General features: G+C 38.6%; 1 protein-coding gene across 4 annotated transcripts in view; it reads right to left on the reverse strand.

Moving 5' to 3' along the window:
* drp2 (dystrophin related protein 2) overlaps positions 1–13,067 on the reverse strand; it is a 176,026-nt gene that overhangs the window by 78,371 nt on the left and 84,588 nt on the right. The window contains exon 1 of one of the 4 annotated variants that reach the window (XM_026145315.2): positions 265–391. The exons of the other annotated variants lie outside the window; for them this stretch is intronic. The gene's annotated coding sequence lies outside the window, so the exon portion shown is untranslated. Of the gene's footprint in view, positions 1–264; positions 392–13,067 lie in introns of those variants that run through there. 4 annotated transcript variants of the gene reach the window in all.

The raw sequence follows: 13,067 nt of genomic DNA on the forward strand, positions 1-13,067 counted from the left end.
AAGGAGCTGAAGATGATAAAAGATAGCACACAAAGCTTTGCTGGATTTCACAAAGCAAAGGAGAAAAGACAGTTCAACTGTGCAGATAAAGCTTGAGAGGATCAAAGCCACTGTGCTGCTACACCAAGTCTACATGTTGATATTAATCTGAAGGAATCAAGACTTAGTTCAGATATGCCGAGAAGCAATAAGATAACAAGGATTTACTTTCATTACTGGAGCTTTGCCAATTAATACAGTTCTTTAACAATGTGCAGCACCTACCTGAATAATATGACTTCCTGCGTGGTTCTAAATGAAGGCTCAGATTCACGTTGTTAAACCCGCCACCACGGGTAACCGAGCATTGACATTATTTACCCAGTCTGTTGGTTGGCATGGCAGAGAGTGCAGAGATAAGTTTGGGATGCAGATGAAAGAAAGATCCAGGAAGAGAACTGGAGGTAGGAAAACAAGGAGAGAGGCACAGGCATGGGGAGAGATGTGTGAACTAATAAGCAGAAACTTTGGTCCTGGTCAAAGACGTCTCTGTCCTTGCACATTCCTTCTTACACCTACATAGCCCCCACTGCTCACCACCAACAGGAAGAAAAGGCCATCTGCCTGATGTCCTTCGACCCACACACACTCTGATCACTGCACAAAAACATGCACTAGTAGTTAGGGGAACAGTTTGTAGTCAGAGAAAAATTTAAATAAAATTCCAACAGCCGAGACTTGCATTTCTTAGTTTGTAATAAAGATCAAGGGTCAAAGGAACTAAAACAGGGCCTTTTGTGGCACAACGAAAAGGAAAAATACAAGAAGAAATATTAGCACATACAGAGAATGAAGATGAAGAGCAAGTAAAGGTAAATATTTCATAAAACTTTTTCATAAATTTTTAATTCTGAAGCTTTTGATGTTGCTTTTCTTTGTTTGGATCCTTAGCCAAGGTAGTGCCGTGGCTTCGGAGCAAGCAACATCTCAACAACTAGGCTGAGAGTTGTGAAATGTTTGCTCGCCAGCATAATAACTTTTTTTTTCAAGTTTCAATTAAGCATTAATGTTGGTTTGCTGTTAATAGTTTATGTTTTGCATAATAGGCCTAGACAAATATTGCATAGATTGCCATATAGTGTGGTCATGTTTCTCTCAAAATGAATTTTGTTCACACTGATGACCTGACTTTTCATTTAGCACATCATCAAGTCACTCTCGTACCATTAACATGGTTTATGACGTAACATCAGCCAAACTAACAACAGCCTAATTTTACTATCAGCCTCTGCTGTAATTTAAATTTACTGCATATGAGAAAATGTTAGACATTAAACATAAATATGTCACAATCTAAAAATCAGCATTTTAGCATGCAAGCAATTAGCTCAAAGCACCAGTAAGTTTGAGTGCAGCCTCGCAGAGCTACTAGCAGAGCTGTAGACCAGGACTGTCAAAGGTATGGAAATGGGTCGGCCAAATGGTCAAAGCTTTGTATTGTGTGTAAGGTGGTAAATCCGAGAAGCTACAGTATGCAAATGCGCTTCATTGATTCACAGCAGTAGCATTTCTTTGATATTAGAATGACTAAATCCATAAAACTGATGCACGTTGAAACTGGACTTATTTTCCAGGCTGTTTTGTAAAATGCTGAACACACTAAAACAAGTCTGACACCCCTGCAATAGAATATAAGTCTTGCTGAACATTACTGTCACCAGTTTACTTCATTAATTTAACATGGAAGTCTCAAGGTATTTTATCTCTTGTAATAAAGAAATCTGTCTGAAATATTGGTGTAGTACAGTCAAACCTGCAGTGCTGAATATTTGTTACCTCTTTCTAGGTGTGACAGTTCATGCACGAGCACTACTGACACATCAGGATTAAGAGCTGTTACTTTATAAGGTAGCTGGATTCTTGTGAGATTTCAATCACAGTGCATGCCTATAGGTTTTAAGCTACATGCTTGTGATAAAATCACAGTTCCTCTGGATGAATCAGTGTTATCTGCAAAGAGCAAATTTTGCTGCAGCCATGAGCATGTGTTGAGTGGGGCATTATTTTCTGTACATAAATGTTTTTTGTCTCTAAATTTTCCTTAAAGTGACCACAAGAATCATCTACTGACATGCTAACTAACTAAAATCATCACCTCTTTTTTTCCTCGGGGAAAAGCAAGATGAGTTTTAATCTGTGTTTGTCCTCACCATCTATTACTTCGTGTTCAGACTGCAAGCCTTCCTCTAAGAACTGAGTTTCTTTTTATCTTGAGTATCAGAAACATTTCTTGGATACCTCCACTATACTCTTATTTGCTGTAGCATACCCTGTTTCCCGTGCTCAGCTTTTCATCTATCGCAAAGCAGAGACCTGACTTCTGTACTATAGAAGACACAACAAAGGCAGTGTATATTTGAGGATTTATGCAGCATAAAACGCTTTTTTATCTTCCATATAAAGTCAGCTGGGTACTTTATCGCTCCAGCTGCTTTGGATTTTCTAGCTGGGATGTCAGCTGTGTTGCTAAAGTTGATAACCATTGCCTTGGTCTTGAAGTTGTGCAAAATTTGTTTCCTTTTCCGATTGCTTCTGCTTAAGCATTTATAAAAGCTTGAAGAGGTCCAATATTTCAGGAAAAAAGCAGTGAGGATAGAAGGTATAAAACATCTGAAAACCAACCAGTCTGCAATTTAAATCTCTCCAGACTCATGCAGTGAGACTAAGGTCTAACCAGAGCACCATTAAGGTTTCGTTCTTAGAAATGAGAAATTATTCATATTAAAATATACCTCAGCTGTGACAGATGGATTGTACTGAAGTGGAACTAGTTTTGTACTGTAGTTGTGAACATATCCTTCTGTCAGCAGGCTAAAGCCAACAACGATTTCCAACGCTTTCACACCCACAATTACGACACTTAACAGAAGTGATAAAGCCATTATGCACTATCCAAAAGACCTGGCAAAAGCTGATACAGACACCCAGAACTCTGTGGCTGTGGCTTCACTAAATGTGCCGAGCACTGATTTAACTTCAACAAATAAATGCCAAGCCAACAATAACTCAGAGTATCAGTGTCCGGGAGTCTTGCTGCTAAATAGCATGCAAATACGAGTGGATGCAAGACTACATGTGCATTTCTGTGAGTGTGTGCGCAGATGCATGTTGATGTGTGTCTTGACTTGTTTCAGTTGCAGGCTCTTGGCTTTGTGCCTGATGGGGGTTAGTGGAGGTTGGACCACTGCCTCCCTGCTGCTCTGCCCCGCTGTCCCACAGCCCCTCAACAGCTACCAGTTAGAAGAAAGCGGAGGACACACACACACACACACACAAACACACAAACCTTCCAGCTCTCAGTCCCTCTCTGCTGGTGAAGCAGGAGGGGCGAGTTGAGCTTCTCCTCACAGCTGCTCGTCACACACTGCTGGAGACACTGGAGGAGCTCCAGTGACACAGCAAACACACAATCACAAATTCACTATTGCATTTTGTCTACATCCACACACACACAGAAGACTTCCAACTACATTAACTATACCCTTCATGATCACAGGCCTGAGTAAAATTACCACCTTTCCCCATGATACATCATCACACTCTTTCCAGGCTTGACTCTTTTTTGTCTGCAGACATGTGGCACAGTGATTTGTGATTGGAAGCAAACCAGAAGAACAGCAGGAGCAAAAAAGACTTTCACTTGCCCTCCTCCTGCCGCCTTCCTGCTTTGGCCCATCATGACTACACATTGTCATGCTAGCAGTGTTTTGCCCTCTAACCAGATATTTCATTACCCTTCGTACTTTATTATCTTTTCAATGACAAAGTAATTTCCCCCTGGAGCAAACATGCCATCAACACACTTAATTATATTTACATGGTGCCATTGCTTTCTTTGTCCTTTCAAGATGGATTTGAAGCAAGAGTTTGGCAGTGAAAAATACTAGGGGCTAGGGACATTAACATCATTATTACTGAAGGCGGAAGAGGGAAAGTATCATTCGAGCACTTTACAAGATGCTTATTTTGTCGACTGTAACATCAGGTGATGATGGTTTTCATTTATTTGTATGTGGTGACTGAAGTGCTCCTAGAGTGCCAAATGAATATCTGAAATATCACTCTGATATTGGATTTTTAGTGGATGGCAGTCTAAGAGGTGATCTAGGTGTTGCTAGCATAAGATTCAAAACGAGCACCTGTTTTCCAAGAAAACAACATTTCTCCATTTCAAAGTTTGAAATTAAAATTGAATAAGTTTCTTTTGTTCTATTGTCAGTAAAATACAAGGTATAAAAATATAAAAATCAAGCACAAGCTAGGGAAGCATAGTGGTGCAGTGGTTTGTCCTGTTTCCTCACAGCAAGAGGGTCCTAAGTTTGAATCCAACAGCCAGCCGGGGTCTTTCTCTGTGGAGTTTGCATGTTTTCCCCATGGGTGGCTGCATACTCCTGCTGCTCTTCAGGGTGTAACCTGCCTTTCATCCTGTGACGGCTGAGATAGACTCCAAAACTCCCTGAATTGGATAAATGGAAGAAAATAGATTGATGGATGGATCTAAGCGCTATTTATTATTGCTTTTTGTTTTGGCACCACACAAATGCAAAACAGTAAGGTTTATTTGAAGTGCTGCAGGCTCATCAACACAGAAGCCATATTAGGAAAACTAGTGTGGACAAATTCCCACCAATTAGTATTTGGTGTGATTTGTGTTTCTGGCCCTGTTGTCTAAAAAGACATTAACCTTATGTTCTGTTTTAGATGTTCATATGCAGTCTTTCTGGTAAGTCCACAGTTAAGGCTTGAATTTAAAAAGTGTTTATACATTTACCACGATGGTCTCTATGAGCTAGAATTAGAAACTTCACTTGAATGACCTCTGAAAACACATACAGTGTATATATAAACTTGCCTTTATGTCATGTTGTATATTATACTCTTTTGTTGTCTGTTTATCATTGTCCAGCTGTCTTGTTTGTTGTTTCTATTATAGATATTTTTATTGTAGCTGTTTCTCTTCTTATGTTGGAAATTATTATGTTTACTGCCAACTTGTGTTTTGCTTTCTCCACTTTATCTTAATTTATTCCTATTTATTCTTTTTCTCTCTTATTGCTTTTCTCTTTCAGTTTACCTTCTGAGCATGTAAGATTTATTATAAGTTATAACAAAGTAATTTTTTATTGTTACTATTATTGTATTTTCCAGTTCAGTCTGTTTGTTGTTAGGTGCTCATAAGTACCGTGTGTTTATCAAAGCTTTCTGCTGAAAATAGTTGAATTTGTCTAGAAACTACACTGTGAGCCATTAAACAAAAGAATGCACTGAGAGGCATTATACATCTGCAGAATCCACTGATGATGAGTCTCTGTAGGTTCAACAATGAGCAAAGGCGTTCACATTACAAGCAGACAATACTCTTAGAAGTCTGCATGTAAGGAGCCTAGAACTTTTGACTTTTCATCAAAGCAGATCTCTTACTGATGATTTAACAAAGAGAGTTTCATGCCCATCTAATGATTAGAAAGACTACCAGCAAAAAACAAAAACAAGCAAACAAACAAACAAAAAGACTTCCTTCAAAACCCCCGTGACTCTATTTTATCTTCTTTTAAGATGTTACCGCACATTTCAGAATTTGATTTGTTTTGGAAACTTACTAAAATAATTGACATATCATTATGCTTTTGAGTCCTCTTTTGAGAACGAGACATCTCAATAGCAAACAAAACTTATTGGAAGTGATTGAGTTATTTTCGCTGTGTGCCCAGAGTGGCCTCAACTTCAAACAGCTACACCAGCAAGAAATAGATCAGAAGCAAATGTCCACTTTACTCAGCTCTTTTCCTGATTCCACTGACAGCATTCTTAATGAGCACACTGTGAAGGCCTTTGTTTTTTTATACAATCATTGTTGCTTCTCCTGCTCTTTTTCCAAGAAAATTGTATTTAAAGCTGTGTAACCTTTAATGAAACCTGAAAAACCATATGCAATTTCACATACGGTTCATTTCACTCCAATCTGTGCGCACATTTCATGCAAATATCCAACTTGAGATTCATCTGTTCAATTATGTTTATGATCGAGTGTAATAACGTTAAGATTTAAGTCTCGGGTCTATTGTAAAGATGGGGGTGACAGCTGAGATATGTCATCCTCTATCAAACAAAGACTTTAGCTCCTTTTTCAGAAAATGACAAGCAGTTATAAATCAAAGTTAGCAATTAAAAACAGAGGGCCACAGGGTTTGAAATCATAGGTGAAGGATTTAGAAAGTGGACTTGACTTCATTTTATGGATGTTAGAGCTCATTACTTAAGCAAAACCATAAATGGTGATTAACTTAAGAGGTTTGAATATTTTATCCTCGTAAATTACTTCAAGCGCACCTTTGGCAAACTAAAGTGATTACACTGTTACAGTGGCTAAAAGAGCAGAAGAACAGCTTTTAGACCAAGCAGACAGATGTAAAAACAAAAGCCAGTTTAAATACAAAGCATTAGGATTTAATTAAGCTTTAGACCTGTCACACAATCCTAGAGAGGAGTCAGCAATCATCTAGCAACCACTGATCTCAAGGGAAAAATGTGTATTCCCCAACCGGTTGCAAGTGTGGTGAAATTAATTACTAAAACACCATTCACACAGGGCTAAAGACGATTCAGTGGTTTTTAACCATTACTTGCAATTGCGCTGGTCTGTAGAAGATTGATTCAGTCACCAGCAGTAAGCATGACGGTCATGAGAGCATTCAAAAACTCACCGAGCAGCAATGAAACTATGAAAAGCGCAACCCAATCAGACACAGAGAATATTTGCCTTCAAAGTAAAAGTTGGGCCATTATAGCTGCAGCCAACACATTTCAAAAGGCAAAGATTTTACTTTGAAGGCAAACTTCCCAGTTCAATACAGTACAGAGAGAAAATGGCAAGTGCTTGCAGACAAGTCTGTGTTCTCCATGCAAACTAAGGGACAATTTTTCAGGGATGCTGGTGCAGCCAGTGGATATCCAGGCTTAGATCTCCATGTTTGTTCACAAGTCATTGTTCACAAATAATTACTTTAAAACAAGACAAAAGACTACATTAGGGTGGCAGTTATGATTATTTTGCTCTCCACCTGTACTTTTTATGTTAAAGCAAACAACTGTGCTCAAACATGATTGGCCATGTGGACTATAAAAAACAGAAACTGCATATGCATCCGTACTACTACATCTACTTTATGGAGATTAATACTGTATGACAAGATGCATTGCAGGGAAACAAAGCAGTAAAGTTGAGTGTCCCTAAAGAGATTTAGAACATGTCAGACAGTATTTTAGAAAAATCCTATAGTCAGCCAATTTATAATAATGTCAAAAAGCATTTAGCCAAGACATTAAATCATTCCATCACATTTTGTCCCCAGCTGTAAGTTAGGAGTTTTGTGCCCAAAAAAAAGTCAATAAATTAAGGCAGCGTTAGAAATACCCATTCTTTAACAAGTGCATCTGCTGTGTTTAGACTTAATCAAAGGAAATTACCACAACGCAGTTCTTGTACTGCCTTACAATTACTGTGTAAGCAAAGCTGATTAAAAGTCAACCCCGTCATTGCTTCCCACCATGCAGTGATGTGTGGAGAGGCAACGCCTGGTTCAGAAAGGAGGTAATTTAGCAAACCCCAAATGAAATCCCCGCTAATTAAGATGAGTTTCTTCCACTGTGAGAGAAAATAATCTATTGCAAGAAAATCCATAGAAACAGAGGAAGCTGAAACATAAAGCAAAATGCTCGCATGTCAAAGTTTTCTGTTTTAAAAACATATATCACTGCTCCTTTACTGCTAATATAAAATACTGTACATACTGTTTATACAGAATATACGTCTTATCTCAGCTGCTACCTGGTAATACATTTCTATTATGTCCTCCATCCATTTATTCTCTTTTCTTCTCGCACAGCAGCAAACAACAGCTTAAAAATAAAGCAAAATAAATGTCAAGGTTTCTGGATTTAACTGGAATTTTCTTAAACTAAGGTATCTAGTTTTACATAATTAGAATGACACAAAAAGCAGAAACATTCCAAACAAAATTACTATCAAAATACAAATTTTAATTGTGTTTTCACAAGGTGGGTACCGCTGACCTTGACTAATCTGATTTTGCATTATTTTGGTCCCAAGTGATGCATTTGCACTCCTCATTTTACCAATAACGACTTTGTATTCGGTTTAATACAAGCTGGGCTCTTGTTCAAATATGTCACTTAACAAAGAAGTATTTCCTTTTATCTATTCTGACATGTTTCTCATTACACCCAGTAAGTGGATCGAGCTGAGAGGGTCTGAATATTGTATTTCTTTTTTCTGTATTAGTGCCAAGACACTTAGGCCAACAGTTGTTTTATTCTGTTTGACTCATTCCCCGTGCTCCTCATCTTCTCCTCTGTTTGTTCAACAAAATCATTTCAAATGACGCGCATTCATGCAAAGATCCAAAAAGCCAAATTCACGATAGTCTAAGTTCAGAATCAAAGTTTTAAAATATGCATATACAGAAATAGAAATTCACTGTCACATTCAGTTTGAGACCTTTCCAGAGGTTCTTCAGTTGTTCTTTTATTATTATTTTGCATCACCATCAGCTCTTGACTCTATGGCCATTTTGGCATAAGTAAAATGCAGGGCAGTTCTTAGTAGGATTGTTCCAGAAAGCAGTGAAGTCTATCACAAAGCACATTATAAATGGGAATTCCAAGAATCCGCTTATTCTGATTTTGTTTTTTGTTTTGCTTTATATTTATATTTATTTGCAAATCAAATGTAAGCTGACCTTCGAAAGCAAGCAAAAAGTCAAGTGCAGATCTTCTCCTGACTAATATTTCAGTCTCAGTCAAAAGAAAAGAAAAAATCCCCACAGCACGAGTCCTCGCTGACAATAGATTGCCCTTTCATGAGTCCAGATGAGTGGTGGCCAATTAATTTTCCCAAAAGAGAAATGTGAGAAACTGGGACTGCTGAGGAGGGCCACACAAATAACCTGATAAAGAGAGAAAATTCATATTGCACCAAACTGAGTTTGTTTATTGATGTGGTCCTCCACAACAGTCCCAGTTTCTTGTGTGGGCCTGTGGGGAAAATTAATTACCCACCCCGGCTATAAAGGGTTGTGTTTCTCATGGTCTGAGAGCTGTTCAGGTGCCTTTTGGCAAACTCCCGACCAGTCGGCATGTGCCTTTTAGTGAAGAATGACTCCTGTCTAGCCAGTCTATTATAAAAGCCTGATTAATGGAGAGCTGCACTAGTGGTTCTTCTTCTGTAAGGCTCCTTCATGACCAGAATTAAATTCTGAATCTCATTAATCCCGCTGGTACTTGGTAACCTGTTTGACTGAGTCTTCTGGCCTGATTTACTTTGATACACTCCTCCAATCCAGCACATCAAAGACCGTTTTTAAAATTAAGCAGAGGTACAATGTCAGTGTCATAACAAGGATTTAAATACTTAAAGTACGTAAATGGAATATTTCAATCTTCTTTTTTATATAGTCACAAAACCGTGTTGCTGTGACATTGTGGAGGATTGTGTGCAGACTACTGATTATTAGGAGGCATATACCTTTTACAGGCATGTGTTTTGTATTGTATTACAACATTAAAGAAAAAACCCAAAGATTAAGATGATCCCTTATAAACAAGAATTTTGTGGCAGTGTAAAAGAAGAACTTCATTTTTAATGGGAAGAGAAACCCACTAGAACCAGGCTCATAGAGGTTTAAACAATGTACCAGATCAGTGTGATGCTAAAGAGGATTTTTTAATTGACCATGTACAAAATATGGGAATAATTAGACAAAAGTTAAGAAAAAACTTAAGCATGTAAGAAGAAGGAAGGATTCTTCTTCCTTCAGTTGGACATTTTTCTCTCTTGTTTTAGCTTTAAGGACAATCTGATAATAAGTCATTCTATCCTGAAAGTAACACATTTATGAACTACATTTTCAGCATTGCTCTGTGACAGGGTTTTTCTCAATTTAGCAAAAGCATAGCTGAAAGCAGTCCTATACATTTATGCAAGTTGAAGGGATGGATGGTGTTTGGTACTGTTGCCTCACAGCAATAGAGTCCTGGGTTCAATAACCGGACGACCGAGGCGTGGATTGTTTCTTTTTTCTGTTACTCCAGTGATTTGAAACTGTATGCAGGTGTGAATGTGAACGTTAATTTATCACAGTCATCTGATAAATATAACTGAGTATCGTGTACATAGTAGTGGGAATGTATGCAGTTTTTCCTAATAATATTGCATAAGGGAAGTATGTAAAAAATGACAGTGTCAGAGTTCTAGGTTTTTGAACCGGTGCTTTGTCTTGTGGAGTTCTGGTTATTTTAGGTTGTTTAGTTTCCTACAATGGTTCTCTTTCTATCTTGTCCTCACCGTCTTGTCTCCATGTATCTTCTTGTGTCGTGCGCTCCCTCTCTCTCCGTGTCCCCTGCTCTCCCTCTCTCCTGTATCTCTCACTCTGTCTTAGTCATGTCCCCGTGTTTTGTCTCCCTTACCGGTTTCCATGTTCCTCTCTTTGTGTTTCATCCTCGTCTCCCCAGTCTGTCGTGTGTTCCCATGTTTGCTTATTTCCATATTAGTGTCAAGTTCGCATGTTTGTGCTACTTTCTGTTTATTTTGATAATCCTTTCTCTCTCACATTACATTCAGGTTTGTTCCCTTACTTCTTTATGTCTTATTTGTTCCCGCTGTGTTTCCCAGTGGTCTCCACCCCTCTATTCCTCCCCTTGTATATATGTGATCCCAGCTTTCCCTTGTCCCTCATCTGAGTCTCTGCTCATCAACTCTTGTGTTTCCCAGTTTTTTCAGTTTAGGTTATTTGTTGCATTTTAGTTTATTTCGTATCTTTATGTTCAGATTAAATAAACGGCTCGCTTTGTGTTAACTATTTCCTGTTCTCCTGTGTCGTCTGAATTGGAGCCTCTTTTCACCTCCCACGATCTGCAGCCATAGATCTTGACAGTAGACTCTGACCAGAATGGAATACAGAGAATACACAGACTTTGTTTTTGTGAATTTTGAAGAGTTTCAGAACCAGCTGCTAATTTTAATGGGCGGTGGCTGATCCCTTTTCATGAGGGGGAGAAGGAGAAATTAAGGCAAAAGATCTGCAGTTTGGTATGCAAACTTATTGCAACCTGGCAAAAAGACTTCTCAGCTTTGAACCTCCATCCCCGCACAGGGAGCACTACACTGACGGCCGTCTCAGCCTGTCGAGGCTGCCACAGATATTCCACTTGTTGCCAAGCTAACTCGAGATGAAGTTGAATTTTGTGTTTCTAAGTCTTCCCAGTTTAACCCTGAGCCTTGTGTTTTCTAGACTATTGACTCAGGAAAAAACTTTTTTTTCCCATATACGAAATCTGAGAGTGAGTTTGGTGATGTCAGCACCATCACTTGTTGGTCCCTCGGGTGGAGACAGCTGGTGTTCAGCCAGTACCTGAACCCCATCCAGGGCTCTTCACCAGCCCCAACTGCTAGTGGAGGCAGCTGAGCACCCTGCACAGCCGCAGGCACAGCATCCAGAGCAGGCTGGGAGACCTCTGGCTACTGCTTCACCAGAGGTCTCCACCCCAACTGGTCCTGTTCCATTCCCAGCCAAAGGTCTGCGCGCTGCTACATATTTGCCTACAAATACATGAAGTTAGGTACACTACAATAATGGGTTAAAAAGTTAGATCAAGAAGGTAAGAAGTATAGTAACCAGTGCTACTTCTGTGGTAAATCCTAAAATCCTGACTGAAAATCTTTATACACACCATTCCTTTGCAAATGGTCACATAGATGATTTGCTCTTTCCAGAATGTTATATGAGTTGTTGAATGGTTAATATTTCTGAATACTGTTGAAATTGATCTTTCATTAAGAGGTAAACGTACTTGAAGCACTAAAGTACAAATATGTTTAGGTATTAAAGTCTGTGGTTACCAGGTTGCAGGTTACAAGCATGTGTGAATGTTTGCACTGTGCTTTTCTATCATTATTGAGGATTTAACTTGTCAAAACTGGCATTAAGCTTGTTTTTGTTCTAAAGAATTCATACAAAATATTTTTTTTTCACAAACTTATTTTCAGTTTCATGATTATCTTATTGAATCTGTGTTTATCTTAAATGTAGATGTAGATATAAGGTATAAAAGATCGAGTTTCAAGCCAGAATCATGAATTTGTTTTTTTTTTTATGCTAAAAAAGTTCTCTTTTTTGTATATATCAGGAGGTATAATTACTGAATATTAACAGCACCTGTGCCAATGTGAATAACTGTGCTAATGATGAACATCCGCAGTAATAAAGGCAGTAGAAAGCACATATCAACAGGGAATGAGGTTTAATGGATTCAGAACTCCACTGAGGCTAATTTGAATGCATGAATCTCATTATAACAGCAGGAAATGGCTTTTGACAGGTTCTGTGTGACGTTTGGCTCTCTGCTCAACTGTCCACAGTCACTGGCCTGTCAACCTTGTCACTTCTTTTTTTGCCAAGGGAGCTATGGAGACTGAAATCCTTTTGACAGCTCTCTGTCCATTAAAAAGGTGACAATGAATTCCACTGAATATCTGCAGTATAGACTATAACAGTTCAGCTGTGAAGGAGCAGCAGAATACTTTGCCAAACAGAGGAGGAGACACAGAGCACACGGGAGACATTCAGATTTAACAAACATTACAACAGAAATAGAAAATGCAGCACTGATGTTTCGCCTGTGTGACACAACACTGGGACATAAACTCTGCGGCTGACTAACTATGTAATTGGGACAGGCGTGAATCCAGTATGAAAGCAGCTGTTTGCGTAAACAGGGCCATGTTTGTTTTCTTCTCACTGAACACAAATAAACTTATTTTAAAAATGTGTTTCGAGAATCATTTACATGCTCCAAAACAGGACAGACTAAAAGGAAAACTGTGGAATGAGATTGGGATACAGAACGAGTGACAAAGAAAGAGCCAAGAGCTTAACTTAAATGAGTAACTGAACATTTCAGTTCCTCAAAACCTAACCTAAATCTAACCTAAATCTAACCTAAATCGCAAG

Source organism: Astatotilapia calliptera, chromosome 2 (assembly GCF_964374335.1).
Source record: "Astatotilapia calliptera chromosome 2, fAstCal68.1, whole genome shotgun sequence".
Classification (NCBI taxonomy): Eukaryota; Metazoa; Chordata; class Actinopteri; order Cichliformes; family Cichlidae; genus Astatotilapia; species Astatotilapia calliptera.